Source organism: Peromyscus leucopus, chromosome 5 (genome assembly GCF_004664715.2).
Source record: "Peromyscus leucopus breed LL Stock chromosome 5, UCI_PerLeu_2.1, whole genome shotgun sequence".
Lineage (NCBI taxonomy): Eukaryota > Metazoa > Chordata > Mammalia > Rodentia > Cricetidae > Peromyscus > Peromyscus leucopus.
In genome coordinates, this window is record NC_051067.1 from 136,923,782 (window position 1) to 136,929,781 (window position 6,000).

General features: G+C 39.6%; 1 pseudogene; it reads right to left on the reverse strand.

Moving 5' to 3' along the window:
• The window catches only part of LOC114690128, a 28,831-nt pseudogene extending 25,522 nt beyond the window's left edge, over window positions 1-3,309 (reverse strand).
• Between the last annotated feature and the right edge of the window lie 2,691 nt (window positions 3,310-6,000).

Consider the following 6,000-nt stretch of genomic DNA (forward strand, 5'->3'; position numbering starts at 1 on the left):
CCTCTGCCTCCTTCAACAAATCCTACCTGTGTGTGCCACCGCAACCAGCCACGTGCAGATCCAATTTGGTGCCTTATTCAGCTTATATAGAGAGGCTTCCTCCTTCAACATATGGGAACCAAAAATAGAGACCCACAGCCAGACAATATGCAGAGAGAGAAAGAGACCTTGGAACACGTAGCTCTAAAGGAGATGTCTCCATCAAATGCCTCCCCTCAGAGCTAGGGAACCCCACAGAAGAGGAGGCAAAAGGAGTTGGGGAGACAGAGGGTACAGAGAATACCAGGAAACGGGTCCCTCTAAAACAACTAAGCAATGATCTTGTGAACTAACAGAGACTGAAGCAGCAATCACAGTGCCTACATGAGTCTACACCAGGTCTTCATGAAAACTGTAGTTTTCAGTTTAATCCCTTTATGGATTCACTGAATACATGAATGAATGGGTCTCTGATTCTTGTACCTTCTTGAGGGCTCCTTTATTTTTTTCTGTTGGCATGGCTTGTCCAACTTCAATATGATGGTTTATATTATATTATATTTATTATATTTTGATATGTTTTGTTGTTATCTCCTAGAAGTCTGTTCTTTTCTGATGATAGAAATGGAGTGGATCCAGATAGAAAAGGAAGTGGGGAGGAACTGGGAGGAATAAAGGGAGGAGAAAATATATTCAGATTATGTGGTATGAGAAAAGAACCCGTGTTTAATAAAATAGGGGAAAGGGAAAAAAAGAAAAAAATATATAAACAGTCCAATAAAAACAATCTTATATTTAAAAAAAAGTTAAAGTACTTCCCTAGCATATGCAATGTACAATGTCCTGTGTGTGATGCCTAACAATGAAAAATATTGAATTATTTTAAAGATGAGTTACACAGTTTTATTCTAGCCTCGAAGCATCCCTAGAAGGACTTAAAAACAATGGATTCTGGAAATCCAACATTGAAAGTAAGCTAGAGAATTACTTTCATACTTCAGGCTAGAAATAATGGTGGTTTGTATTAGAGCAATATTTGATGATATGGAGAAAATTAGATACAATCAAGGTCTATCCTCAGCTTGGCTCACATAAAACTAAAACTTATATGTATTTCTTATTTAATATATACATATACTTCAGGAAAATTTTTACAAAGACAAGTTGTATTTCCTAGATGATATTTGAAGATGTTTGCTCTCTGAGAAATATTATTCTATATGTAACAAATTTTTATTTAATAATAGATAAATTAAGTGGTGAATTTTTAGAATTGGAAAAAAAGGGTGAATACAGCAAAACCCAAATATTGGCGATTTCTGGATTATGGTCTAAATGCTGACTTAGCTTCACATGTTGTGCTCACAATTTTAGTCATATTAGACCACTGGAGTTAGTAATGACTAAAATATAACAGGAAACTACTTAAACCCAGATAATAGTGCTTCCCTGAATCTGTAATGAGTTACAGAATTATACTCAGTTTGTACTAGGATTGGATTGTTGTTTGCTCTTCCTGGGGTATGCTTTGCACTAAAGATACATTCAATGTTTTATTATTTCGCTATTTTAAACTAGCATTATACCATCATGAATGTGTTCAATGTCACAATTTTACTACCAGTGGAGTGACTTAGCTTCTGTCCAATATGATATTTTACCAGAAAATACCTAGAATAATTTAGTGAGTTCATAACTCTATATCAGTAAAATTGAAATAACCCACTATTACTCTCCTATTCTGTGCCACTGAATAGCCAAAGAAGTATATATTAAAATTATTTATATGCATATATGGGTATGTATATAACATAATACAAGTAGCATTAAACAAACTGAGCAGGTTATATTTAGGATTATATGCTTATACATACATACATATCACAAAAATTTAAGGAAAAAAAAAGAGGCCATGAGCCTTTAATCCCAGCACTCAGGAGGCAGAGGCAGGTGGATCTCTGTGAGTTCGAGGCCAGCCTGGGCTACAGAGTGAGTTCCAGGACAGGTTCCAAAGCTACACAGAGAAACCCTGTCTCGAAAAACCAAAAAAAAAAAAAAAAAAAAAAAAGGCCATGAATTTGAAAAAGCAGGAGGAGTAAGAGAAGATCTGGAAGGAAGAAAAAAAAGGCAGAAATGATGTAATTATTTTATAATATTAAAAAAATTTAATTCTAAGAATGAAATTACACATTTCATCACATCTCTGTGCTCCCTATTACCTTGGAGAAAAAGCCCACAGTTTCTTTATCTCTGATATCTCTGATAAAATGCTATGGAATCTACGAATGTTTAAAGTGACCAATTCATTTACTACAGTTTTAAAGAATTATAAGCAGAACAGTTATTCTATATTCTCTAGTGTTTATGCTTAGTCCTTCCCAATGTTTGGAACATACTTGCTTGTATATTTTATTTGGAATTTGGCATAGTCCTCGCTGCTCTCTTTGCTGACACACACTACTCTGGGTTTTCATTCCATCTCATAATAGATATTGTCTGCTTCTTAATCTATTCTTTTTCTTCTCATCCAAGTCATTAGTGTCTTATAGCATAACATATCTTCATAACAAGCTAGTCCCATGAGAAAATAAAAGTTATGTGGATCTGATAAATGTTGATATCTGTAATGCTTCATTGTACATCTACAGACTGTGTCCTTCTGTAATGTAGGCTCAAACCACATCTTCCCCCATCTCCACAAAGTTAACACCAGACATTTCTTGTGCCAGTACCTTGATTTGCAATTTGTAGTAGATGAGTAATTGGACAAGAAAGTTACAATTCTACAGAGAAAAACAAAATCTAATACACTTGCCCACAAGATTAGAGACACTAAGAGGAGGGGAAATGAGCACAAAGTCCTACCCCTAAACAAGAAGCTATTTGCAATTGATACCTGATGGAAAAGGAAAATCAGCTTCCTCCAATAAAATGTCCCTGGATATATCAACCTCACTCCAGGGCAGACCCCATGCCCAGGGGTAGCTGACGAACACAAAATGAACTGCGTGCTGGTTTATGCACTGTTTGGTTCTGTTTCATTTGGTATTCATTGTTTTATTGTTTTGTTGTTATTTGCACATTTGTTTTTGTTTTTATTTTTGTTTTTGTTTTGTGTTTCAAAGACAAGATAAATAATACAAAGTTTAGTGGGTGGGAAGATGGGAGGGTATTGGAGGAATTGGGGGAGAAAGGAATATGATCAAAACATACTGAAGGAAAAAAATTAACAAAAATAAAATTTAAAAATCAGATCCAACCCTTACGAGCTGCAACACTCAAGCAAATGGACCCTGTTTCTCACCTGGACAGCACAGTAGAGCTGACCATGTCGGCAGAGGCACCAGTGAGATAGCCCTGAGGATGAGAAACTGGGATAGCTGGCCACACCCCCTCTTCTGCAATGTTTTGCTGAGGGCCAGGGAAAGATGCCCTCTCTGCCTCCCTTACCCCCGCCCTGTGGTGGGAGAGGGAGCTGACCCTTCCCCTTGCCAGCTGCAGCACTTCAGAAAGTGGACTCTACACCTCACCTGGACACTGCAGCAGAGCTGAGCCCACTGATGGGGAAATGGGTGAACTGTCAGAGAACGTGACCATGGGAGACCTGGCCCCACTCCTCATCTGCCATGTGGTAGCATGACAGGAGAGAGCTGCCCTCCCTCTCCCCCCACCCATCAATGCCTGAGGCAGGTGGAAGAGCTGGCCCTGCAGTCATAAGAGCAGGAGGGCTGCCCCAGCCCCTCATCAGCTGCAGCACTTGGGAAAGGGGCCCCAACGCCACAACTGGGCAACACAATAGAGATTGCCCTGAACGTTTAGATGTGGGAGAACAGAATCTGAGGACAGGAAAGAAGGGGAACTGCCTCCCCACCTCCCACCCCCCACCCCCATCCCCACCCCTGCTCATTGTTGCAAGGGGTGAACTGGCCAGGGCAATGCGGGAAAGCTCACCCTGGTGGTGAGGATAAATGAAAGCCGGTAGGCTGACCAATCCTGCAACTACCCAGGCCCAGAACTAGGGTTATGAGTTACATCCCTATATCCACCTCATCTGCAGCAGACCCAAAGCTGCAGGATCTCCAGGACACAAGGCAACAACGGGATATCCAAGAGGAGTTCCAGTGAGGGCCTAGCATCAATAGTGTAGCAGAAGCCAGAGGCCCCGAACCAGACCAATGACTCATCACAATGATTACTTGCAAGTGAATGGTTTACTGCATGACTCACTGTGTCACACTACAGGTTTCATGACGAGACTAATTTTTCTTTTTTTTTCTTCTTCTTTTTTTCTCTTAAATTTTAATTTTTTGGGGGGGTTTGCAAGGGCAGAGGGTGGATATGAAGGGATGGAGAAATGAACGGGATGGAGATTCATGATGTGAAAGACACAATGAATAAATTTAAAAGAGAGTTAAATAAATAATCAGAGACAATACTCTTAAGTATGACACAAAAGTGCTATATTGTAAAATTTCCAAAAAAAAAAAAAAAAAAAAAAACAAACATTTTTTTCCTTTTAGTCAAAGTGGATTTTTTTCTGACATCCTGGTTATAGTTTTCCCTCCCTCTGTTCCTCCCTGTACCTCTGCATGTCCCCTCCAATTCAGATCCACCCGCTTTCTGTCTCTCATTAGAAAACAGGCTTCTAAGGGATAATAATAAAACATAACAAAATAAAATATACTAAGTTGGACAAGACAAACAAACAAACAAAAGGAAGAGCCCAAGTAAAGGAATCAGAGACCCACTCTTGCGCACTCAGGAATCTCAGATGAAACACTAAACCGGAAGCTGTAACACACAAATACACAGAGAACATGGTGCCGATCCATGCCAGCCCTCTGCATGCTGCCTCAGTCTCTGTGAGCTCTATGAGCTTTGATCATGCTGATTTACAGGGTATTGTTTCCTTGGTGTCCTCTACCCACTGTCTCTTACATTCTTTCTGCCTCCACTTCCAAAGGGCTCCCTAAGCTTTGAGGGGAAGGGTTTGATGGAGACATCCCTTTTAGGGCTGAGTGTTCCAGGTCTCTCAGTCTCTGCATTTATGTCTGTCTATGAGTCTCTGCGTTTGTTTCCATCTACAGCAAAAGAAAGCTTCTCTGATGACTGCTGAACAAATATTGATCTATGATAGCACAGAATATCATTAGGAGTCATTTTATTACTACAGCTTTTTAGATCAATAGTATCTGTTTTTACCCTAGGTCCATGGGCTGTCTAGTCTCTGGTTCTTAGTCACCCAAGCAGTGTTGGGTATGGCTTCCATCTTGTGGAGCAGGCTTTAAGTTAAATCACATATTGGTTGGCATTTCCTCAAGTTTGAGCCACCAGTGCCCTCATATACCTTGCAGGCAGAGCACCATTGTAGAACAAAGGGTTTGTGGCTGGCTTGGTGTCTATGCTTCTCTTTTGGTAGCATACAGAGTGCTTTCCTGTACTGAAGATGCCAGAACATGGGAGTGAAGGCGCTGTGTCGACACCAGCTCAACTTCTCCATGTTCAGTGAGAGTTGTGTAGGTGTTGTCTTCAGCAAGGGATTCATGCTGTCAGTTTAGGGAGGGCAGCCTCTAAACTGCAATCTGAGTTGTTTGAGGATTCCCATGGAATGGTAAAATTTCCATGAAATCTTTAGTTTTATATCAAACAAATAGTGGCAAGGAGTGATGGCTCTGATCAACTGTAACTCAAGTCACTAATGTTCCTTTCTATTTGTTCTCAATCGTGTCCCACTGATAACCCACCAAAAAGATCTGAATATGTATAGCATTGGTATATACACTCATGTTTGTAGTAGCAAGTTTTGATGGTCTTAACAAAAAACACAATGTTACTTCCATTATTAACAGAGGAAATTAGCTTGGTTTTGTCTGAAACATTGATGAAATCAACTTATAAAAATGACAGTCTACTCTAGATTATTTATTTAGATTATTTAAGCTCATGCAAAAAGGATGAGGCAAGTTACATAACTGAAAAATTATCCTTAATAATGTGGCACTGCATGTGGCAATAGCTTCA